At 46.4% G+C, this 24,075-nt stretch overlaps 15 non-coding genes across 15 annotated transcripts; all 15 read left to right on the top strand.

Moving 5' to 3' along the window:
* Positions 1-987: 987 nt before the first annotated feature.
* Positions 988-1,182, top strand: LOC142271095 (U2 spliceosomal RNA). Its single transcript, XR_012736265.1, has one exon. It is a non-coding gene; the product is annotated as a U2 spliceosomal RNA (small nuclear RNA).
* Positions 1,183-2,569: 1,387 nt separating this feature from the next.
* LOC142271113 (U2 spliceosomal RNA) lies at positions 2,570-2,760 on the top strand. Its single transcript, XR_012736281.1, has one exon. It is a non-coding gene; the product is annotated as a U2 spliceosomal RNA (small nuclear RNA).
* Positions 2,761-4,147: 1,387 nt separating this feature from the next.
* LOC142271114 (U2 spliceosomal RNA) lies at positions 4,148-4,338 on the top strand. The gene has a single exon (XR_012736282.1). It is a non-coding gene; the product is annotated as a U2 spliceosomal RNA (small nuclear RNA).
* Positions 4,339-5,725: 1,387 nt separating this feature from the next.
* LOC142271115 (U2 spliceosomal RNA) lies at positions 5,726-5,916 on the top strand. Its single transcript, XR_012736283.1, has one exon. It is a non-coding gene; the product is annotated as a U2 spliceosomal RNA (small nuclear RNA).
* A 1,390-nt stretch (positions 5,917-7,306) lies between these two features.
* On the top strand, positions 7,307-7,497 carry LOC142271116 (U2 spliceosomal RNA). Its single transcript, XR_012736284.1, has one exon. It is a non-coding gene; the product is annotated as a U2 spliceosomal RNA (small nuclear RNA).
* A 1,387-nt stretch (positions 7,498-8,884) lies between these two features.
* On the top strand, positions 8,885-9,075 carry LOC142271117 (U2 spliceosomal RNA). The gene has a single exon (XR_012736285.1). It is a non-coding gene; the product is annotated as a U2 spliceosomal RNA (small nuclear RNA).
* A 1,387-nt stretch (positions 9,076-10,462) lies between these two features.
* Positions 10,463-10,652, top strand: LOC142271142 (U2 spliceosomal RNA). Its single transcript, XR_012736308.1, has one exon. It is a non-coding gene; the product is annotated as a U2 spliceosomal RNA (small nuclear RNA).
* A 1,387-nt stretch (positions 10,653-12,039) lies between these two features.
* On the top strand, positions 12,040-12,230 carry LOC142271118 (U2 spliceosomal RNA). The gene has a single exon (XR_012736286.1). It is a non-coding gene; the product is annotated as a U2 spliceosomal RNA (small nuclear RNA).
* Positions 12,231-13,617: 1,387 nt separating this feature from the next.
* Positions 13,618-13,808, top strand: LOC142271120 (U2 spliceosomal RNA). The gene has a single exon (XR_012736288.1). It is a non-coding gene; the product is annotated as a U2 spliceosomal RNA (small nuclear RNA).
* A 1,387-nt stretch (positions 13,809-15,195) lies between these two features.
* LOC142271121 (U2 spliceosomal RNA) lies at positions 15,196-15,386 on the top strand. Its single transcript, XR_012736289.1, has one exon. It is a non-coding gene; the product is annotated as a U2 spliceosomal RNA (small nuclear RNA).
* Positions 15,387-16,773: 1,387 nt separating this feature from the next.
* On the top strand, positions 16,774-16,964 carry LOC142271122 (U2 spliceosomal RNA). The gene has a single exon (XR_012736290.1). It is a non-coding gene; the product is annotated as a U2 spliceosomal RNA (small nuclear RNA).
* A 1,387-nt stretch (positions 16,965-18,351) lies between these two features.
* Positions 18,352-18,542, top strand: LOC142271124 (U2 spliceosomal RNA). Its single transcript, XR_012736291.1, has one exon. It is a non-coding gene; the product is annotated as a U2 spliceosomal RNA (small nuclear RNA).
* Positions 18,543-19,929: 1,387 nt separating this feature from the next.
* On the top strand, positions 19,930-20,120 carry LOC142271125 (U2 spliceosomal RNA). The gene has a single exon (XR_012736292.1). It is a non-coding gene; the product is annotated as a U2 spliceosomal RNA (small nuclear RNA).
* Positions 20,121-21,507: 1,387 nt separating this feature from the next.
* Positions 21,508-21,698, top strand: LOC142271126 (U2 spliceosomal RNA). Its single transcript, XR_012736293.1, has one exon. It is a non-coding gene; the product is annotated as a U2 spliceosomal RNA (small nuclear RNA).
* Positions 21,699-23,085: 1,387 nt separating this feature from the next.
* LOC142271127 (U2 spliceosomal RNA) lies at positions 23,086-23,276 on the top strand. Its single transcript, XR_012736294.1, has one exon. It is a non-coding gene; the product is annotated as a U2 spliceosomal RNA (small nuclear RNA).
* The last annotated feature ends 799 nt before the right edge of the window (positions 23,277-24,075 follow it).

The raw sequence follows: 24,075 nt of genomic DNA on the forward strand, positions 1-24,075 counted from the left end.
TGCAGTGGGCGGCGGCTGCAAAACGCACCATTCTTCTTGTTTTGGCTCTGCAAAGCAGCCTTTTCAAGGGTTGGCTTGGGTGACAAAATGTCTTGTGTAGGCGTGGGTTTGTCTCCCTCTCGCTCTCTCTCCCTAAGATGTGTCCGGCATAGGCCAGGGTGCCACTCGAGGCCCAAACCAATTCTGGTTATCGCTTCTCGGCCTTTTGGCTAAGATCAAGTGTAGTGTTGTTCGAAGAGGTGGTTTAAGCTCCAGGCCACCTTAGTACAATGATACAATGCACACTGGAAGGTTGCGCTTGCTAGTACTCTGGGTGGATAGTATATTCATCTAGAGGAAAACATGGCCCTACCAGGATCGAGGCTATTAGACTGAGTAAGGGTGGGGGGCTATGGTACAACGTGCCCCAGGACTGACGACCCTGGAGTGAGTCTGAGCTTGCTGGCTTGGGACCCCGGCAAGCCTTGGGCTCTGTAGCACACCGTACCTTGCCTTTTCATACTTTTTGAGCATATTACCCTATCCCGGCCTTCTGGCTAGGAAGGGAAATTTTTATAATCCCGGTCGGAGGTCTGGTCAGCTTTGGGCTGAGAAACTAACACCCGGTTGGAGGTCTGGGTCAGCTTCGGCTGAGAAACCAACACCCGGTTGGAGGTCTGGGTCAGCTTCGGCTGAGAAACCAACACCCGGTTGGAGGTCCGGTTAGCCTTGGGCTGAGAAACCAACACCGGTTGACGGTCCGGGCAGTTTCGGCTGCGAAACCAACAACTAGTAGCTCTCTACTCCACTTGGGTAAGATGCCTGGGTGGACGCTGGGAGCAACGACAAGGCTCAACCAGGCTTCGGCTTGGGGGAGCACCGAAGATCCCTGACCCTTGCTGTGGCCTTCTGGCTCGGAGGGACGGGGTTGATTTTTGGGGACCCTCTCCTCACGGTGGGGTCCACACGAATCCTAGCCTTTGCACTGTTTTTGGTGTGACTTCGGTCATGCATTTTTTGTGGTGCTTTGGAAAGCTTCATTAAATCAAATCTGTTCTTATCAGTTTAATATCTGATACGTCCCCTATCTGGGGACCATATATTAAATGGATTTTTAGAACAGGGAGATGGAAAAAGAGCTTGCTCTGTCCACTCCACGCATTGACCTGGTATTGCAGTACCTCCAGGAACGGTGCACCCCTTCTTAACCCAGTTTCCAAAAGCAGAACTCAATTCACCTGATTCATATTAGCCCGATTTAATGAATTGGAAGAAAGCATACGTCTTCATATGCACCTCAATTTGGCCCATTCACTTTTCACACTTCCTCCTTTTGTTTTTTATCTTTCACACTTTTGACTTTCTTTATTCATCCAAATAGCAAACTCATCACCACTCAACCTGACCAACTCGGCTATGTCCCCGTGCTGCAGTTCTCTGTCTTATCTAGATCATTTGCAATTGAATGGAATAGATCCCTTTTGGACAAAGTGGATTCACCTGCTGCTGCAGTGACCACAGGTGTGATAACATCTAGAATTGGCATCTGGTGCGATCTCTCCGCTTCCACTCCAAAGAAAGTTACCTGTTTATTCCTATCATGCATTGGTTTTTGGGGTTTTCTTTGAGTAATGATGATCTCTTTAGTAGTCTGTTGGCGCCCTCTCCTGGAGGAATAGTTTGCTTGCTCTTGGACATTCTAAAAGAGAGGTCATGATAGACATTGAGCTTCTGAGCTCAATTGGGGACAGTCATGGGTGATGAATGTTTGCAACCTACTGCGAAGCCTCATACCGCAATATAAGGAACGTCAAATACTAAGAAAGGGCGGCCTATGAAAGAATTACTACTTTCAATAAGTACACTTAAACGGCTAATTGGGAATAGAAAAACTGTAAAAAGCCCTCTGAGAAAGCCCCCCTCTAACCTTTGATAGTAAGCTTTTCTGTAGTCTGCCTGTTGATGTATTTTCCGTTTGAACTGTGCACAACATGAAGAGACGGAACACTGGCGGCTTGTCACAATGCCCCCCGATGACATCACAATAGCGCTGCTGCCTAGAAAACAAGCTGCGCAGAAGAAGTTGTTCTTTGGGTGGGAGGGTGGGCTAGTGGAAGGAGGGGGCAATCTCTTTTTTTCCCGGGTGGTAGGGGGATGACAGGAGAAGGGAAGCGGGTGGTGAGAAAGGTACAGAGGGCAGGGTTTGGGGGCTGGGAAGGAAAGGGAAAAGATTAGGGTTTGGGGATGATGAAAGGGCTTTCTACGGGTAAGGATGGCAAAGGGTGGCAGTGACGGAAAGTCAGGCAACCTGTCCTGTCCGTCTTTTTGTATCGTGAATTGGAAAGACTGCAAGGGGGAGGGGAGTTGCTTGCGCCCTAAAGGAGGAGTTATTCAGATTCATTGCAGTGGGCGGCGGCTGCAAAACGCACCATTCTTCTTGTTTTGGCTCTGCAAAGCAGCCTTTTCAAGGGTTGGCTTGGGTGACAAAATGTCTTGTGTAGGCGTGGGTTTGTCTCCCTCTCGCTCTCTCTCCCTAAGATGTGTCCGGCATAGGCCAGGGTGCCACTCGAGGCCCAAACCAATTCTGGTTATCGCTTCTCGGCCTTTTGGCTAAGATCAAGTGTAGTATCTGTTCTTATCAGTTTAATATCTGATACGTCCCCTATCTGGGGACCATATATTAAATGGATTTTTAGAACAGGGAGATGGAAAAAGAGCTTGCTCTGTCCACTCCACGCATTGACCTGGTATTGCAGTACCTCCAGGAACGGTGCACCCCTTCTTAACCCAGTTTCCAAAAGCAGAACTCAATTCACCTGATTCATATTAGCCCGATTTAATGAATTGGAAGAAAGCATACGTCTTCATATGCACCTCAATTTGGCCCATTCACTTTTCACACTTCCTCCTTTTGTTTTTTATCTTTCACACTTTTGACTTTCTTTATTCATCCAAATAGCAAACTCATCACCACTCAACCTGACCAACTCGGCTATGTCCCCGTGCTGCAGTTCTCTGTCTTATCTAGATCATTTGCAATTGAATGGAATAGATCCCTTTTGGACAAAGTGGATTCACCTGCTGCTGCAGTGACCACAGGTGTGATAACATCTAGAATTGGCATCTGGTGCGATCTCTCCGCTTCCACTCCAAAGAAAGTTACCTGTTTATTCCTATCATGCATTGGTTTTTGGGGTTTTCTTTGAGTAATGATGATCTCTTTAGTAGTCTGTTGGCGCCCTCTCCTGGAGGAATAGTTTGCTTGCTCTTGGACATTCTAAAAGAGAGGTCATGATAGACATTGAGCTTCTGAGCTCAATTGGGGACAGTCATGGGTGATGAATGTTTGCAACCTACTGCGAAGCCTCATACCGCAATATAAGGAACGTCAAATACTAAGAAAGGGCGGCCTATGAAAGAATTACTACTTTCAATAAGTACACTTAAACGGCTAATTGGGAATAGAAAAACTGTAAAAAGCCCTCTGAGAAAGCCCCCCTCTAACCTTTGATAGTAAGCTTTTCTGTAGTCTGCCTGTTGATGTATTTTCCGTTTGAACTGTGCACAACATGAAGAGACGGAACACTGGCGGCTTGTCACAATGCCCCCCGATGACATCACAATAGCGCTGCTGCCTAGAAAACAAGCTGCGCAGAAGAAGTTGTTCTTTGGGTGGGAGGGTGGGCTAGTGGAAGGAGGGGGCAATCTCTTTTTTTCCCGGGTGGTAGGGGGATGACAGGAGAAGGGAAGCGGGTGGTGAGAAAGGTACAGAGGGCAGGGTTTGGGGGCTGGGAAGGAAAGGGAAAAGATTAGGGTTTGGGGATGATGAAAGGGCTTTCTACGGGTAAGGATGGCAAAGGGTGGCAGTGACGGAAAGTCAGGCAACCTGTCCTGTCCGTCTTTTTGTATCGTGAATTGGAAAGACTGCAAGGGGGAGGGGAGTTGCTTGCGCCCTAAAGGAGGAGTTATTCAGATTCATTGCAGTGGGCGGCGGCTGCAAAACGCACCATTCTTCTTGTTTTGGCTCTGCAAAGCAGCCTTTTCAAGGGTTGGCTTGGGTGACAAAATGTCTTGTGTAGGCGTGGGTTTGTCTCCCTCTCGCTCTCTCTCCCTAAGATGTGTCCGGCATAGGCCAGGGTGCCACTCGAGGCCCAAACCAATTCTGGTTATCGCTTCTCGGCCTTTTGGCTAAGATCAAGTGTAGTATCTGTTCTTATCAGTTTAATATCTGATACGTCCCCTATCTGGGGACCATATATTAAATGGATTTTTAGAACAGGGAGATGGAAAAAGAGCTTGCTCTGTCCACTCCACGCATTGACCTGGTATTGCAGTACCTCCAGGAACGGTGCACCCCTTCTTAACCCAGTTTCCAAAAGCAGAACTCAATTCACCTGATTCATATTAGCCCGATTTAATGAATTGGAAGAAAGCATACGTCTTCATATGCACCTCAATTTGGCCCATTCACTTTTCACACTTCCTCCTTTTGTTTTTTATCTTTCACACTTTTGACTTTCTTTATTCATCCAAATAGCAAACTCATCACCACTCAACCTGACCAACTCGGCTATGTCCCCGTGCTGCAGTTCTCTGTCTTATCTAGATCATTTGCAATTGAATGGAATAGATCCCTTTTGGACAAAGTGGATTCACCTGCTGCTGCAGTGACCACAGGTGTGATAACATCTAGAATTGGCATCTGGTGCGATCTCTCCGCTTCCACTCCAAAGAAAGTTACCTGTTTATTCCTATCATGCATTGGTTTTTGGGGTTTTCTTTGAGTAATGATGATCTCTTTAGTAGTCTGTTGGCGCCCTCTCCTGGAGGAATAGTTTGCTTGCTCTTGGACATTCTAAAAGAGAGGTCATGATAGACATTGAGCTTCTGAGCTCAATTGGGGACAGTCATGGGTGATGAATGTTTGCAACCTACTGCGAAGCCTCATACCGCAATATAAGGAACGTCAAATACTAAGAAAGGGCGGCCTATGAAAGAATTACTACTTTCAATAAGTACACTTAAACGGCTAATTGGGAATAGAAAAACTGTAAAAAGCCCTCTGAGAAAGCCCCCCTCTAACCTTTGATAGTAAGCTTTTCTGTAGTCTGCCTGTTGATGTATTTTCCGTTTGAACTGTGCACAACATGAAGAGACGGAACACTGGCGGCTTGTCACAATGCCCCCCGATGACATCACAATAGCGCTGCTGCCTAGAAAACAAGCTGCGCAGAAGAAGTTGTTCTTTGGGTGGGAGGGTGGGCTAGTGGAAGGAGGGGGCAATCTCTTTTTTTCCCGGGTGGTAGGGGGATGACAGGAGAAGGGAAGCGGGTGGTGAGAAAGGTACAGAGGGCAGGGTTTGGGGGCTGGGAAGGAAAGGGAAAAGATTAGGGTTTGGGGATGATGAAAGGGCTTTCTACGGGTAAGGATGGCAAAGGGTGGCAGTGACGGAAAGTCAGGCAACCTGTCCTGTCCGTCTTTTTGTATCGTGAATTGGAAAGACTGCAAGGGGGAGGGGAGTTGCTTGCGCCCTAAAGGAGGAGTTATTCAGATTCATTGCAGTGGGCGGCGGCTGCAAAACGCACCATTCTTCTTGTTTTGGCTCTGCAAAGCAGCCTTTTCAAGGGTTGGCTTGGGTGACAAAATGTCTTGTGTAGGCGTGGGTTTGTCTCCCTCTCGCTCTCTCTCCCTAAGATGTGTCCGGCATAGGCCAGGGTGCCACTCGAGGCCCAAACCAATTCTGGTTATCGCTTCTCGGCCTTTTGGCTAAGATCAAGTGTAGTATCTGTTCTTATCAGTTTAATATCTGATACGTCCCCTATCTGGGGACCATATATTAAATGGATTTTTAGAACAGGGAGATGGAAAAAGAGCTTGCTCTGTCCACTCCACGCATTGACCTGGTATTGCAGTACCTCCAGGAACGGTGCACCCCTTCTTAACCCAGTTTCCAAAAGCAGAACTCAATTCACCTGATTCATATTAGCCCGATTTAATGAATTGGAAGAAAGCATACGTCTTCATATGCACCTCAATTTGGCCCATTCACTTTTCACACTTCCTCCTTTTGTTTTTTTATCTTTCACACTTTTGACTTTCTTTATTCATCCAAATAGCAAACTCATCACCACTCAACCTGACCAACTCGGCTATGTCCCCGTGCTGCAGTTCTCTGTCTTATCTAGATCATTTGCAATTGAATGGAATAGATCCCTTTTGGACAAAGTGGATTCACCTGCTGCTGCAGTGACCACAGGTGTGATAACATCTAGAATTGGCATCTGGTGCGATCTCTCCGCTTCCACTCCAAAGAAAGTTACCTGTTTATTCCTATCATGCATTGGTTTTTGGGGTTTTCTTTGAGTAATGATGATCTCTTTAGTAGTCTGTTGGCGCCCTCTCCTGGAGGAATAGTTTGCTTGCTCTTGGACATTCTAAAAGAGAGGTCATGATAGACATTGAGCTTCTGAGCTCAATTGGGGACAGTCATGGGTGATGAATGTTTGCAACCTACTGCGAAGCCTCATACCGCAATATAAGGAACGTCAAATACTAAGAAAGGGCGGCCTATGAAAGAATTACTACTTTCAATAAGTACACTTAAACGGCTAATTGGAATAGAAAAACTGTAAAAAGCCCTCTGAGAAAGCCCCCCTCTAACCTTTGATAGTAAGCTTTTCTGTAGTCTGCCTGTTGATGTATTTTCCGTTTGAACTGTGCACAACATGAAGAGACGGAACACTGGCGGCTTGTCACAATGCCCCCCGATGACATCACAATAGCGCTGCTGCCTAGAAAACAAGCTGCGCAGAAGAAGTTGTTCTTTGGGTGGGAGGGTGGGCTAGTGGAAGGAGGGGGCAATCTCTTTTTTTCCCCCCGGGTGGTAGGGGGATGACAGGAGAAGGGAAGCGGGTGGTGAGAAAGGTACAGAGGGCAGGGTTTGGGGGCTGGGAAGGAAAGGGAAAAGATTAGGGTTTGGGGATGATGAAAGGGCTTTCTACGGGTAAGGATGGCAAAGGGTGGCAGTGACGGAAAGTCAGGCAACCTGTCCTGTCCGTCTTTTTGTATCGTGAATTGGAAAGACTGCAAGGGGGAGGGGAGTTGCTTGCGCCCTAAAGGAGGAGTTATTCAGATTCATTGCAGTGGGCGGCGGCTGCAAAACGCACCATTCTTCTTGTTTTGGCTCTGCAAAGCAGCCTTTTCAAGGGTTGGCTTGGGTGACAAAATGTCTTGTGTAGGCGTGGGTTTGTCTCCCTCTCGCTCTCTCTCCCTAAGATGTGTCCGGCATAGGCCAGGGTGCCACTCGAGGCCCAAACCAATTCTGGTTATCGCTTCTCGGCCTTTTGGCTAAGATCAAGTGTAGTATCTGTTCTTATCAGTTTAATATCTGATACGTCCCCTATCTGGGGACCATATATTAAATGGATTTTTAGAACAGGGAGATGGAAAAAGAGCTTGCTCTGTCCACTCCACGCATTGACCTGGTATTGCAGTACCTCCAGGAACGGTGCACCCCTTCTTAACCCAGTTTCCAAAAGCAGAACTCAATTCACCTGATTCATATTAGCCCGATTTAATGAATTGGAAGAAAGCATACGTCTTCATATGCACCTCAATTTGGCCCATTCACTTTTCACACTTCCTCCTTTTGTTTTTTATCTTTCACACTTTTGACTTTCTTTATTCATCCAAATAGCAAACTCATCACCACTCAACCTGACCAACTCGGCTATGTCCCCGTGCTGCAGTTCTCTGTCTTATCTAGATCATTTGCAATTGAATGGAATAGATCCCTTTTGGACAAAGTGGATTCACCTGCTGCTGCAGTGACCACAGGTGTGATAACATCTAGAATTGGCATCTGGTGCGATCTCTCCGCTTCCACTCCAAAGAAAGTTACCTGTTTATTCCTATCATGCATTGGTTTTTGGGGTTTTCTTTGAGTAATGATGATCTCTTTAGTAGTCTGTTGGCGCCCTCTCCTGGAGGAATAGTTTGCTTGCTCTTGGACATTCTAAAAGAGAGGTCATGATAGACATTGAGCTTCTGAGCTCAATTGGGGACAGTCATGGGTGATGAATGTTTGCAACCTACTGCGAAGCCTCATACCGCAATATAAGGAACGTCAAATACTAAGAAAGGGCGGCCTATGAAAGAATTACTACTTTCAATAAGTACACTTAAACGGCTAATTGGGAATAGAAAAACTGTAAAAAGCCCTCTGAGAAAGCCCCCCTCTAACCTTTGATAGTAAGCTTTTCTGTAGTCTGCCTGTTGATGTATTTTCCGTTTGAACTGTGCACAACATGAAGAGACGGAACACTGGCGGCTTGTCACAATGCCCCCCGATGACATCACAATAGCGCTGCTGCCTAGAAAACAAGCTGCGCAGAAGAAGTTGTTCTTTGGGTGGGAGGGTGGGCTAGTGGAAGGAGGGGGCAATCTCTTTTTTTCCCGGGTGGTAGGGGGATGACAGGAGAAGGGAAGCGGGTGGTGAGAAAGGTACAGAGGGCAGGGTTTGGGGGCTGGGAAGGAAAGGGAAAAGATTAGGGTTTGGGGATGATGAAAGGGCTTTCTACGGGTAAGGATGGCAAAGGGTGGCAGTGACGGAAAGTCAGGCAACCTGTCCTGTCCGTCTTTTTGTATCGTGAATTGGAAAGACTGCAAGGGGGAGGGGAGTTGCTTGCGCCCTAAAGGAGGAGTTATTCAGATTCATTGCAGTGGGCGGCGGCTGCAAAACGCACCATTCTTCTTGTTTTGGCTCTGCAAAGCAGCCTTTTCAAGGGTTGGCTTGGGTGACAAAATGTCTTGTGTAGGCGTGGGTTTGTCTCCCTCTCGCTCTCTCTCCCTAAGATGTGTCCGGCATAGGCCAGGGTGCCACTCGAGGCCCAAACCAATTCTGGTTATCGCTTCTCGGCCTTTTGGCTAAGATCAAGTGTAGTATCTGTTCTTATCAGTTTAATATCTGATACGTCCCCTATCTGGGGACCATATATTAAATGGATTTTTAGAACAGGGAGATGGAAAAAGAGCTTGCTCTGTCCACTCCACGCATTGACCTGGTATTGCAGTACCTCCAGGAACGGTGCACCCCTTCTTAACCCAGTTTCCAAAAGCAGAACTCAATTCACCTGATTCATATTAGCCCGATTTAATGAATTGGAAGAAAGCATACGTCTTCATATGCACCTCAATTTGGCCCATTCACTTTTCACACTTCCTCCTTTTGTTTTTTATCTTTCACACTTTTGACTTTCTTTATTCATCCAAATAGCAAACTCATCACCACTCAACCTGACCAACTCGGCTATGTCCCCGTGCTGCAGTTCTCTGTCTTATCTAGATCATTTGCAATTGAATGGAATAGATCCCTTTTGGACAAAGTGGATTCACCTGCTGCTGCAGTGACCACAGGTGTGATAACATCTAGAATTGGCATCTGGTGCGATCTCTCCGCTTCCACTCCAAAGAAAGTTACCTGTTTATTCCTATCATGCATTGGTTTTTGGGGTTTTCTTTGAGTAATGATGATCTCTTTAGTAGTCTGTTGGCGCCCTCTCCTGGAGGAATAGTTTGCTTGCTCTTGGACATTCTAAAAGAGAGGTCATGATAGACATTGAGCTTCTGAGCTCAATTGGGGACAGTCATGGGTGATGAATGTTTGCAACCTACTGCGAAGCCTCATACCGCAATATAAGGAACGTCAAATACTAAGAAAGGGCGGCCTATGAAAGAATTACTACTTTCAATAAGTACACTTAAACGGCTAATTGGGAATAGAAAAACTGTAAAAAGCCCTCTGAGAAAGCCCCCCTCTAACCTTTGATAGTAAGCTTTTCTGTAGTCTGCCTGTTGATGTATTTTCCGTTTGAACTGTGCACAACATGAAGAGACGGAACACTGGCGGCTTGTCACAATGCCCCCCGATGACATCACAATAGCGCTGCTGCCTAGAAAACAAGCTGCGCAGAAGAAGTTGTTCTTTGGGTGGGAGGGTGGGCTAGTGGAAGGAGGGGGCAATCTCTTTTTTTCCCGGGTGGTAGGGGGATGACAGGAGAAGGGAAGCGGGTGGTGAGAAAGGTACAGAGGGCAGGGTTTGGGGGCTGGGAAGGAAAGGGAAAAGATTAGGGTTTGGGGATGATGAAAGGGCTTTCTACGGGTAAGGATGGCAAAGGGTGGCAGTGACGGAAAGTCAGGCAACCTGTCCTGTCCGTCTTTTTGTATCGTGAATTGGAAAGACTGCAAGGGGGAGGGGAGTTGCTTGCGCCCTAAAGGAGGAGTTATTCAGATTCATTGCAGTGGGCGGCGGCTGCAAAACGCACCATTCTTCTTGTTTTGGCTCTGCAAAGCAGCCTTTTCAAGGGTTGGCTTGGGTGACAAAATGTCTTGTGTAGGCGTGGGTTTGTCTCCCTCTCGCTCTCTCTCCCTAAGATGTGTCCGGCATAGGCCAGGGTGCCACTCGAGGCCCAAACCAATTCTGGTTATCGCTTCTCGGCCTTTTGGCTAAGATCAAGTGTAGTATCTGTTCTTATCAGTTTAATATCTGATACGTCCCCTATCTGGGGACCATATATTAAATGGATTTTTAGAAAGGGAGATGGAAAAAGAGCTTGCTCTGTCCACTCCACGCATTGACCTGGTATTGCAGTACCTCCAGGAACGGTGCACCCCTTCTTAACCCAGTTTCCAAAAGCAGAACTCAATTCACCTGATTCATATTAGCCCGATTTAATGAATTGGAAGAAAGCATACGTCTTCATATGCACCTCAATTTGGCCCATTCACTTTTCACACTTCCTCCTTTTGTTTTTTATCTTTCACACTTTTGACTTTCTTTATTCATCCAAATAGCAAACTCATCACCACTCAACCTGACCAACTCGGCTATGTCCCCGTGCTGCAGTTCTCTGTCTTATCTAGATCATTTGCAATTGAATGGAATAGATCCCTTTTGGACAAAGTGGATTCACCTGCTGCTGCAGTGACCACAGGTGTGATAACATCTAGAATTGGCATCTGGTGCGATCTCTCCGCTTCCACTCCAAAGAAAGTTACCTGTTTATTCCTATCATGCATTGGTTTTTGGGGTTTTCTTTGAGTAATGATGATCTCTTTAGTAGTCTGTTGGCGCCCTCTCCTGGAGGAATAGTTTGCTTGCTCTTGGACATTCTAAAAGAGAGGTCATGATAGACATTGAGCTTCTGAGCTCAATTGGGGACAGTCATGGGTGATGAATGTTTGCAACCTACTGCGAAGCCTCATACCGCAATATAAGGAACGTCAAATACTAAGAAAGGGCGGCCTATGAAAGAATTACTACTTTCAATAAGTACACTTAAACGGCTAATTGGGAATAGAAAAACTGTAAAAAGCCCTCTGAGAAAGCCCCCCTCTAACCTTTGATAGTAAGCTTTTCTGTAGTCTGCCTGTTGATGTATTTTCCGTTTGAACTGTGCACAACATGAAGAGACGGAACACTGGCGGCTTGTCACAATGCCCCCCGATGACATCACAATAGCGCTGCTGCCTAGAAAACAAGCTGCGCAGAAGAAGTTGTTCTTTGGGTGGGAGGGTGGGCTAGTGGAAGGAGGGGGCAATCTCTTTTTTTCCCGGGTGGTAGGGGGATGACAGGAGAAGGGAAGCGGGTGGTGAGAAAGGTACAGAGGGCAGGGTTTGGGGGCTGGGAAGGAAAGGGAAAAGATTAGGGTTTGGGGATGATGAAAGGGCTTTCTACGGGTAAGGATGGCAAAGGGTGGCAGTGACGGAAAGTCAGGCAACCTGTCCTGTCCGTCTTTTTGTATCGTGAATTGGAAAGACTGCAAGGGGGAGGGGAGTTGCTTGCGCCCTAAAGGAGGAGTTATTCAGATTCATTGCAGTGGGCGGCGGCTGCAAAACGCACCATTCTTCTTGTTTTGGCTCTGCAAAGCAGCCTTTTCAAGGGTTGGCTTGGGTGACAAAATGTCTTGTGTAGGCGTGGGTTTGTCTCCCTCTCGCTCTCTCTCCCTAAGATGTGTCCGGCATAGGCCAGGGTGCCACTCGAGGCCCAAACCAATTCTGGTTATCGCTTCTCGGCCTTTTGGCTAAGATCAAGTGTAGTATCTGTTCTTATCAGTTTAATATCTGATACGTCCCCTATCTGGGGACCATATATTAAATGGATTTTTAGAACAGGGAGATGGAAAAAGAGCTTGCTCTGTCCACTCCACGCATTGACCTGGTATTGCAGTACCTCCAGGAACGGTGCACCCCTTCTTAACCCAGTTTCCAAAAGCAGAACTCAATTCACCTGATTCATATTAGCCCGATTTAATGAATTGGAAGAAAGCATACGTCTTCATATGCACCTCAATTTGGCCCATTCACTTTTCACACTTCCTCCTTTTGTTTTTTATCTTTCACACTTTTGACTTTCTTTATTCATCCAAATAGCAAACTCATCACCACTCAACCTGACCAACTCGGCTATGTCCCCGTGCTGCAGTTCTCTGTCTTATCTAGATCATTTGCAATTGAATGGAATAGATCCCTTTTGGACAAAGTGGATTCACCTGCTGCTGCAGTGACCACAGGTGTGATAACATCTAGAATTGGCATCTGGTGCGATCTCTCCGCTTCCACTCCAAAGAAAGTTACCTGTTTATTCCTATCATGCATTGGTTTTTGGGGTTTTCTTTGAGTAATGATGATCTCTTTAGTAGTCTGTTGGCGCCCTCTCCTGGAGGAATAGTTTGCTTGCTCTTGGACATTCTAAAAGAGAGGTCATGATAGACATTGAGCTTCTGAGCTCAATTGGGGACAGTCATGGGTGATGAATGTTTGCAACCTACTGCGAAGCCTCATACCGCAATATAAGGAACGTCAAATACTAAGAAAGGGCGGCCTATGAAAGAATTACTACTTTCAATAAGTACACTTAAACGGCTAATTGGGAATAGAAAAACTGTAAAAAGCCCTCTGAGAAAGCCCCCCTCTAACCTTTGATAGTAAGCTTTTCTGTAGTCTGCCTGTTGATGTATTTTCCGTTTGAACTGTGCACAACATGAAGAGACGGAACACTGGCGGCTTGTCACAATGCCCCCCGATGACATCACAATAGCGCTGCTGCCTAGAAAACAAGCTGCGCAGAAGAAGTTGTTCTTTGGGTGGGAGGGTGGGCTAGTGGAAGGAGGGGGCAATCTCTTTTTTTCCCGGGTGGTAGGGGGATGACAGGAGAAGGGAAGCGGGTGGTGAGAAAGGTACAGAGGGCAGGGTTTGGGGGCTGGGAAGGAAAGGGAAAAGATTAGGGTTTGGGGATGATGAAAGGGCTTTCTACGGGTAAGGATGGCAAAGGGTGGCAGTGACGGAAAGTCAGGCAACCTGTCCTGTCCGTCTTTTTGTATCGTGAATTGGAAAGACTGCAAGGGGGAGGGGAGTTGCTTGCGCCCTAAAGGAGGAGTTATTCAGATTCATTGCAGTGGGCGGCGGCTGCAAAACGCACCATTCTTCTTGTTTTGGCTCTGCAAAGCAGCCTTTTCAAGGGTTGGCTTGGGTGACAAAATGTCTTGTGTAGGCGTGGGTTTGTCTCCCTCTCGCTCTCTCTCCCTAAGATGTGTCCGGCATAGGCCAGGGTGCCACTCGAGGCCCAAACCAATTCTGGTTATCGCTTCTCGGCCTTTTGGCTAAGATCAAGTGTAGTATCTGTTCTTATCAGTTTAATATCTGATACGTCCCCTATCTGGGGACCATATATTAAATGGATTTTTAGAACAGGGAGATGGAAAAAGAGCTTGCTCTGTCCACTCCACGCATTGACCTGGTATTGCAGTACCTCCAGGAACGGTGCACCCCTTCTTAACCCAGTTTCCAAAAGCAGAACTCAATTCACCTGATTCATATTAGCCCGATTTAATGAATTGGAAGAAAGCATACGTCTTCATATGCACCTCAATTTGGCCCATTCACTTTTCACACTTCCTCCTTTTGTTTTTTATCTTTCACACTTTTGACTTTCTTTATTCATCCAAATAGCAAACTCATCACCACTCAACCTGACCAACTCGGCTATGTCCCCGTGCTGCAGTTCTCTGTCTTATCTAGATCATTTGCAATTGAATGGAATAGATCCCTTTTGGACAAAGTGGATTCACCTGCTGCTGCAGTGACCACAGGTGTGATAACATCTAGAATTGGCATCTGGTGCGATCTCTCCGCTTCCACTCCAAAGAAAGTTACCTGTTTATTCCTATCATGCATTGGTTTTTGGGGTTTTCTTTGAGTAATGATGATCTCTTTAGTAGTCTGTTGGCGCCCTCTCCTGGAGGAATAGTTTGCTTGCTCTTGGACATTCTAAAAGAGAGGTCATGATAGACATTGAGCTTCTGAGCTCAATTGGGGACAGTCATGGGTGATGAATGTTTGCAACCTACTGCGAAGCCTCATACCGCAATATAAGGAACGTCAAATACTAAGAAAGGGCGGCCTATGAAAGAATTACTACTTTCAATAAGTACACTTAAACGGCTAATTGGGAATAGAAAAACTGTAAAAAGCCCTCTGAGAAAGCCCCCCTCTAACCTTTGATAGTAAGCTTTTCTGTAGTCTGCCTGTTGATGTATTTTCCGTTTGAACTGTGCACAACATGAAGAGACGGAACACTGGCGGCTTGTCACAATGCCCCCCGATGACATCACAATAGCGCTGCTGCCTAGAAAACAAGCTGCGCAGAAGAAGTTGTTCTTTGGGTGGGAGGGTGGGCTAGTGGAAGGAGGGGGCAATCTCTTTTTTTCCCGGGTGGTAGGGGGATGACAGGAGAAGGGAAGCGGGTGGTGAGAAAGGTACAGAGGGCAGGGTTTGGGGGCTGGGAAGGAAAGGGAAAAGATTAGGGTTTGGGGATGATGAAAGGGCTTTCTATGGGTAAGGATGGCAAAGGGTGGCAGTGACGGAAAGTCAGGCAACCTGTCCTGTCCGTCTTTTTGTATCGTGAATTGGAAAGACTGCAAGGGGGAGGGGAGTTGCTTGCGCCCTAAAGGAGGAGTTATTCAGATTCATTGCAGTGGGCGGCGGCTGCAAAACGCACCATTCTTCTTGTTTTGGCTCTGCAAAGCAGCCTTTTCAAGGGTTGGCTTGGGTGACAAAATGTCTTGTGTAGGCGTGGGTTTGTCTCCCTCTCGCTCTCTCTCCCTAAGATGTGTCCGGCATAGGCCAGGGTGCCACTCGAGGCCCAAACCAATTCTGGTTATCGCTTCTCGGCCTTTTGGCTAAGATCAAGTGTAGTATCTGTTCTTATCAGTTTAATATCTGATACGTCCCCTATCTGGGGACCATATATTAAATGGATTTTTAGAACAGGGAGATGGAAAAAGAGCTTGCTCTGTCCACTCCACGCATTGACCTGGTATTGCAGTACCTCCAGGAACGGTGCACCCCTTCTTAACCCAGTTTCCAAAAGCAGAACTCAATTCACCTGATTCATATTAGCCCGATTTAATGAATTGGAAGAAAGCATACGTCTTCATATGCACCTCAATTTGGCCCATTCACTTTTCACACTTCCTCCTTTTGTTTTTTATCTTTCACACTTTTGACTTTCTTTATTCATCCAAATAGCAAACTCATCACCACTCAACCTGACCAACTCGGCTATGTCCCCGTGCTGCAGTTCTCTGTCTTATCTAGATCATTTGCAATTGAATGGAATAGATCCCTTTTGGACAAAGTGGATTCACCTGCTGCTGCAGTGACCACAGGTGTGATAACATCTAGAATTGGCATCTGGTGCGATCTCTCCGCTTCCACTCCAAAGAAAGTTACCTGTTTATTCCTATCATGCATTGGTTTTTGGGGTTTTCTTTGAGTAATGATGATCTCTTTAGTAGTCTGTTGGCGCCCTCTCCTGGAGGAATAGTTTGCTTGCTCTTGGACATTCTAAAAGAGAGGTCATGATAGACATTGAGCTTCTGAGCTCAATTGGGGACAGTCATGGGTGATGAATGTTTGCAACCTACTGCGAAGCCTCATACCGCAATATAAGGAACGTCAAATACTAAGAAAGGGCGGCCTATGAAAGAATTACTACTTTCAATAAGTACACTTAAACGGCTAATTGGGAATAGAAAAACTGTAAAAAGCCCTCTGAGAAAGCCCCCCTCTAACCTTTGATAGTAAGCTTTTCTGTAGTCTGCCTGTTGATGTATTTTCCGTTTGAACTGTGCACAACATGAAGAGACGGAACACTGGCGGCTTGTCACAATGCCCCCCGATGACATCACAATAGCGCTGCTGCCTAGAAAACAAGCTGCGCAGAAGAAGTTGTTCTTTGGGTGGGAGGGTGGGCTAGTGGAAGGAGGGGGCAATCTCTTTTTTTCCCGGGTGGTAGGGGGATGACAGGAGAAGGGAAGCGGGTGGTGAGAAAGGTACAGAGGGCAGGGTTTGGGGGCTGGGAAGGAAAGGGAAAAGATTAGGGTTTGGGGATGATGAAAGGGCTTTCTACGGGTAAGGATGGCAAAGGGTGGCAGTGACGGAAAGTCAGGCAACCTGTCCTGTCCGTCTTTTTGTATCGTGAATTGGAAAGACTGCAAGGGGGAGGGGAGTTGCTTGCGCCCTAAAGGAGGAGTTATTCAGATTCATTGCAGTGGGCGGCGGCTGCAAAACGCACCATTCTTCTTGTTTTGGCTCTGCAAAGCAGCCTTTTCAAGGGTTGGCTTGGGTGACAAAATGTCTTGTGTAGGCGTGGGTTTGTCTCCCTCTCGCTCTCTCTCCCTAAGATGTGTCCGGCATAGGCCAGGGTGCCACTCGAGGCCCAAACCAATTCTGGTTATCGCTTCTCGGCCTTTTGGCTAAGATCAAGTGTAGTATCTGTTCTTATCAGTTTAATATCTGATACGTCCCCTATCTGGGGACCATATATTAAATGGATTTTTAGAACAGGGAGATGGAAAAAGAGCTTGCTCTGTCCACTCCACGCATTGACCTGGTATTGCAGTACCTCCAGGAACGGTGCACCCCTTCTTAACCCAGTTTCCAAAAGCAGAACTCAATTCACCTGATTCATATTAGCCCGATTTAATGAATTGGAAGAAAGCATACGTCTTCATATGCACCTCAATTTGGCCCATTCACTTTTCACACTTCCTCCTTTTGTTTTTTATCTTTCACACTTTTGACTTTCTTTATTCATCCAAATAGCAAACTCATCACCACTCAACCTGACCAACTCGGCTATGTCCCCGTGCTGCAGTTCTCTGTCTTATCTAGATCATTTGCAATTGAATGGAATAGATCCCTTTTGGACAAAGTGGATTCACCTGCTGCTGCAGTGACCACAGGTGTGATAACATCTAGAATTGGCATCTGGTGCGATCTCTCCGCTTCCACTCCAAAGAAAGTTACCTGTTTATTCCTATCATGCATTGGTTTTTGGGGTTTTCTTTGAGTAATGATGATCTCTTTAGTAGTCTGTTGGCGCCCTCTCCTGGAGGAATAGTTTGCTTGCTCTTGGACATTCTAAAAGAGAGGTCATGATAGACATTGAGCTTCTGAGCTCAATTGGGGACAGTCATGGGTGATGAATGTTTGCAACCTACTGCGAAGCCTCATACCGCAATATAAGGAACGTCAAATACTAAGAAAGGGCGGCCTATGAAAGAATTACTACTTTCAATAAGTACACTTAAACGGCTAATTGGGAATAGAAAAACTGTAAAAAGCCCTCTGAGAAAGCCCCCCTCTAACCTTTGATAGTAAGCTTTTCTGTAGTCTGCCTGTTGATGTATTTTCCGTTTGAACTGTGCACAACATGAAGAGACGGAACACTGGCGGCTTGTCACAATGCCCCCCGATGACATCACAATAGCGCTGCTGCCTAGAAAACAAGCTGCGCAGAAGAAGTTGTTCTTTGGGTGGGAGGGTGGGCTAGTGGAAGGAGGGGGCAATCTCTTTTTTTCCCGGGTGGTAGGGGGATGACAGGAGAAGGGAAGCGGGTGGTGAGAAAGGTACAGAGGGCAGGGTTTGGGGGCTGGGAAGGAAAGGGAAAAGATTAGGGTTTGGGGATGATGAAAGGGCTTTCTACGGGTAAGGATGGCAAAGGGTGGCAGTGACGGAAAGTCAGGCAACCTGTCCTGTCCGTCTTTTTGTATCGTGAATTGGAAAGACTGCAAGGGGGAGGGGAGTTGCTTGCGCCCTAAAGGAGGAGTTATTCAGATTCATTGCAGTGGGCGGCGGCTGCAAAACGCACCATTCTTCTTGTTTTGGCTCTGCAAAGCAGCCTTTTCAAGGGTTGGCTTGGGTGACAAAATGTCTTGTGTAGGCGTGGGTTTGTCTCCCTCTCGCTCTCTCTCCCTAAGATGTGTCCGGCATAGGCCAGGGTGCCACTCGAGGCCCAAACCAATTCTGGTTATCGCTTCTCGGCCTTTTGGCTAAGATCAAGTGTAGTATCTGTTCTTATCAGTTTAATATCTGATACGTCCCCTATCTGGGGACCATATATTAAATGGATTTTTAGAACAGGGAGATGGAAAAAGAGCTTGCTCTGTCCACTCCACGCATTGACCTGGTATTGCAGTACCTCCAGGAACGGTGCACCCCTTCTTAACCCAGTTTCCAAAAGCAGAACTCAATTCACCTGATTCATATTAGCCCGATTTAATGAATTGGAAGAAAGCATACGTCTTCATATGCACCTCAATTTGGCCCATTCACTTTTCACACTTCCTCCTTTTGTTTTTTATCTTTCACACTTTTGACTTTCTTTATTCATCCAAATAGCAAACTCATCACCACTCAACCTGACCAACTCGGCTATGTCCCCGTGCTGCAGTTCTCTGTCTTATCTAGATCATTTGCAATTGAATGGAATAGATCCCTTTTGGACAAAGTGGATTCACCTGCTGCTGCAGTGACCACAGGTGTGATAACATCTAGAATTGGCATCTGGTGCGATCTCTCCGCTTCCACTCCAAAGAAAGTTACCTGTTTATTCCTATCATGCATTGGTTTTTGGGGTTTTCTTTGAGTAATGATGATCTCTTTAGTAGTCTGTTGGCGCCCTCTCCTGGAGGAATAGTTTGCTTGCTCTTGGACATTCTAAAAGAGAGGTCATGATAGACATTGAGCTTCTGAGCTCAATTGGGGACAGTCATGGGTGATGAATGTTTGCAACCTACTGCGAAGCCTCATACCGCAATATAAGGAACGTCAAATACTAAGAAAGGGCGGCCTATGAAAGAATTACTACTTTCAATAAGTACACTTAAACGGCTAATTGGGAATAGAAAAACTGTAAAAAGCCCTCTGAGAAAGCCCCCCTCTAACCTTTGATAGTAAGCTTTTCTGTAGTCTGCCTGTTGATGTATTTTCCGTTTGAACTGTGCACAACATGAAGAGACGGAACACTGGCGGCTTGTCACAATGCCCCCCGATGACATCACAATAGCGCTGCTGCCTAGAAAACAAGCTGCGCAGAAGAAGTTGTTCTTTGGGTGGGAGGGTGGGCTAGTGGAAGGAGGGGGCAATCTCTTTTTTTCCCGGGTGGTAGGGGGATGACAGGAGAAGGGAAGCGGGTGGTGAGAAAGGTACAGAGGGCAGGGTTTGGGGGCTGGGAAGGAAAGGGAAAAGATTAGGGTTTGGGGATGATGAAAGGGCTTTCTACGGGTAAGGATGGCAAAGGGTGGCAGTGACGGAAAGTCAGGCAACCTGTCCTGTCCGTCTTTTTGTATCGTGAATTGGAAAGACTGCAAGGGGGAGGGGAGTTGCTTGCGCCCTAAAGGAGGAGTTATTCAGATTCATTGCAGTGGGCGGCGGCTGCAAAACGCACCATTCTTCTTGTTTTGGCTCTGCAAAGCAGCCTTTTCAAGGGTTGGCTTGGGTGACAAAATGTCTTGTGTAGGCGTGGGTTTGTCTCCCTCTCGCTCTCTCTCCCTAAGATGTGTCCGGCATAGGCCAGGGTGCCACTCGAGGCCCAAACCAATTCTGGTTATCGCTTCTCGGCCTTTTGGCTAAGATCAAGTGTAGTATCTGTTCTTATCAGTTTAATATCTGATACGTCCCCTATCTGGGGACCATATATTAAATGGATTTTTAGAACAGGGAGATGGAAAAAGAGCTTGCTCTGTCCACTCCACGCATTGACCTGGTATTGCAGTACCTCCAGGAACGGTGCACCCCTTCTTAACCCAGTTTCCAAAAGCAGAACTCAATTCACCTGATTCATATTAGCCCGATTTAATGAATTGGAAGAAAGCATACGTCTTCATATGCACCTCAATTTGGCCCATTCACTTTTCACACTTCCTCCTTTTGTTTTTTATCTTTCACACTTTTGACTTTCTTTATTCATCCAAATAGCAAACTCATCACCACTCAACCTGACCAACTCGGCTATGTCCCCGTGCTGCAGTTCTCTGTCTTATCTAGATCATTTGCAATTGAATGGAATAGATCCCTTTTGGACAAAGTGGATTCACCTGCTGCTGCAGTGACCACAGGTGTGATAACATCTAGAATTGGCATCTGGTGCGATCTCTCCGCTTCCACTCCAAAGAAAGTTACCTGTTTATTCCTATCATGCATTGGTTTTTGGGGTTTTCTTTGAGTAATGATGATCTCTTTAGTAGTCTGTTGGCGCCCTCTCCTGGAGGAATAGTTTGCTTGCTCTTGGACATTCTAAAAGAGAGGTCATGATAGACATTGAGCTTCTGAGCTCAATTGGGGACAGTCATGGGTGATGAATGTTTGCAACCTACTGCGAAGCCTCATACCGCAATATAAGGAACGTCAAATACTAAGAAAGGGCGGCCTATGAAAGAATTACTACTTTCAATAAGTACACTTAAACGGCTAATTGGGAATAGAAAAACTGTAAAAAGCCCTCTGAGAAAGCCCCCCTCTAACCTTTGATAGTAAGCTTTTCTGTAGTCTGCCTGTTGATGTATTTTCCGTTTGAACTGTGCACAACATGAAGAGACGGAACACTGGCGGCTTGTCACAATGCCCCCCGATGACATCACAATAGCGCTGCTGCCTAGAAAACAAGCTGCGCAGAAGAAGTTGTTCTTTGGGTGGGAGGGTGGGCTAGTGGAAGGAGGGGGCAATCTCTTTTTTTCCCGGGTGGTAGGGGGATGACAGGAGAAGGGAAGCGGGTGGTGAGAAAGGTACAGAGGGCAGGGTTTGGGGGCTGGGAAGGAAAGGGAAAAGATTAGGGTTTGGGGATGATGAAAGGGCTTTCTACGGGTAAGGATGGCAAAGGGTGGCAGTGACGGAAAGTCAGGCAACCTGTCCTGTCCGTCTTTTTGTATCGTGAATTGGAAAGACTGCAAGGGGGAGGGGAGTTGCTTGCGCCCTAAAGGAGGAGTTATTCAGATTCATTGCAGTGGGCGGCGGCTGCAAAACGCACCATTCTTCTTGTTTTGGCTCTGCAAAGCAGCCTTTTCAAGGGTTGGCTTGGGTGACAAAATGTCTTGTGTAGGCGTGGGTTTGTCTCCCTCTCGCTCTCTCTCCCTAAGATGTGTCCGGCATAGGCCAGGGTGCCACTCGAGGCCCAAACCAATTCTGGTTATCGCTTCTCGGCCTTTTGGCTAAGATCAAGTGTAGTATCTGTTCTTATCAGTTTAATATCTGATACGTCCCCTATCTGGGGACCATATATTAAATGGATTTTTAGAACAGGGAGATGGAAAAAGAGCTTGCTCTGTCCACTCCACGCATTGACCTGGTATTGCAGTACCTCCAGGAACGGTGCACCCCTTCTTAACCCAGTTTCCAAAAGCAGAACTCAATTCACCTGATTCATATTAGCCCGATTTAATGAATTGGAAGAAAGCATACGTCTTCATATGCACCTCAATTTGGCCCATTCACTTTTCACACTTCCTCCTTTTGTTTTTTATCTTTCACACTTTTGACTTTCTTTATTCATCCAAATAGCAAACTCATCACCACTCAACCTGACCAACTCGGCTATGTCCCCGTGCTGCAGTTCTCTGTCTTATCTAGATCATTTGCAATTGAATGGAATAGATCCCTTTTGGACAAAGTGGATTCACCTGCTGCTGCAGTGACCACAGGTGTGATAACATCTAGAATTGGCATCTGGTGCGATCTCTCCGCTTCCACTCCAAAGAAAGTTACCTGTTTATTCCTATCATGCATTGGTTTTTGGGGTTTTCTTTGAGTAATGATGATCTCTTTAGTAGTCTGTTGGCGCCCTCTCCTGGAGGAATAGTTTGCTTGCTCTTGGACATTCTAAAAGAGAGGTCATGATAGACATTGAGCTTCTGAGCTCAATTGGGGACAGTCATGGGTGATGAATGTTTGCAACCTACTGCGAAGCCTCATACCGCAATATAAGGAACGTCAAATACTAAGAAAGGGCGGCCTATGAAAGAATTACTACTTTCAATAAGTACACTTAAACGGCTAATTGGGAATAGAAAAACTGTAAAAAGCCCTCTGAGAAAGCCCCCCTCTAACCTTTGATAGTAAGCTTTTCTGTAGTCTGCCTGTTGATGTATTTTCCGTTTGAACTGTGCACAACATGAAGAGACGGAACACTGGCGGCTTGTCACAATGCCCCCCGATGACATCACAATAGCGCTGCTGCCTAGAAAACAAGCTGCGCAGAAGAAGTTGTTCTTTGGGTGGGAGGGTGGGCTAGTGGAAGGAGGGGGCAATCTCTTTTTTTCCCGGGTGGTAGGGGGATGACAGGAGAAGGGAAGCGGGTGGTGAGAAAGGTACAGAGGGCAGGGTTTGGGGGCTGGGAAGGAAAGGGAAAAGATTAGGGTTTGGGGATGATGAAAGGGCTTTCTACGGGTAAGGATGGCAAAGGGTGGCAGTGACGGAAAGTCAGGCAACCTGTCCTGTCCGTCTTTTTGTATCGTGAATTGGAAAGACTGCAAGGGGGAGGGGAGTTGCTTGCGCCCTAAAGGAGGAGTTATTCAGATTCATTGCAGTGGGCGGCGGCTGCAAAACGCACCATTCTTCTTGTTTTGGCTCTGCAAAGCAGCCTTTTCAAGGGTTGGCTTGGGTGACAAAATGTCTTGTGTAGGCGTGGGTTTGTCTCCCTCTCGCTCTCTCTCCCTAAGATGTGTCCGGCATAGGCCAGGGTGCCACTCGAGGCCCAAACCAATTCTGGTTATCGCTTCTCGGCCTTTTGGCTAAGATCAAGTGTAGTATCTGTTCTTATCAGTTTAATATCTGATACGTCCCCTATCTGGGGACCATATATTAAATGGATTTTTAGAACAGGGAGATGGAAAAAGAGCTTGCTCTGTCCACTCCACGCATTGACCTGGTATTGCAGTACCTCCAGGAACGGTGCACCCCTTCTTAACCCAGTTTCCAAAAGCAGAACTCAATTCACCTGATTCATATTAGCCCGATTTAATGAATTGGAAGAAAGCATACGTCTTCATATGCACCTTAATTTGGCCCATTCACTTTTCACACTTCCTCCTTTTGTTTTTTATCTTTCACACTTTTGACTTTCTTTATTCATCCAAATAGCAAACTCATCACCACTCAACCTGACCAACTCGGCTATGTTCCCGTGCTGCAGTTCTCTGTCTTATCTAGATCATTTGCAATTGAATGGAATAGATCCCTTTTGGACAAAGTGGATTCACCTGCTGCTGCAGTGACCACAGGTGTGATAACATCTAGAATTGGCATCTGGTGCGATCTCTCCGCTTCCACTCCAAAGAAAGTTACCTGTTTATTCCTATCATGCATTGGTTTTTGGGGTTTTCTTTGAGTAATGATGATCTCTTTAGTAGTCTGTTGGCGCCCTCTCCTGGAGGAATAGTTTGCTTGCTCTTGGACATTCTAAAAGAGAGGTCATGATAGACATTGAGCTTCTGAGCTCAATTGGGGACAGTCATGGGTGATGAATGTTTGCAACCTACTGCGAAGCCTCATACCGCAATATAAGGAACGTCAAATACTAAGAAAGGGCGGCCTATGAAAGAATTACTACTTTCAATAAGTACACTTAAACGGCTAATTGGGAATAGAAAAACTGTAAAAAGCCCTCTGAGAAAGCCCCCCTCTAACCTTTGATAGTAAGCTTTTCTGTAGTCTGCCTGTTGATGTATTTTCCGTTTGAACTGTGCACAACATGAAGAGACG

This window comes from Anomaloglossus baeobatrachus, unplaced genomic scaffold (assembly GCF_048569485.1).
Source record: "Anomaloglossus baeobatrachus isolate aAnoBae1 unplaced genomic scaffold, aAnoBae1.hap1 Scaffold_3349, whole genome shotgun sequence".
NCBI classification, from domain to species: domain Eukaryota; kingdom Metazoa; phylum Chordata; class Amphibia; order Anura; family Aromobatidae; genus Anomaloglossus; species Anomaloglossus baeobatrachus.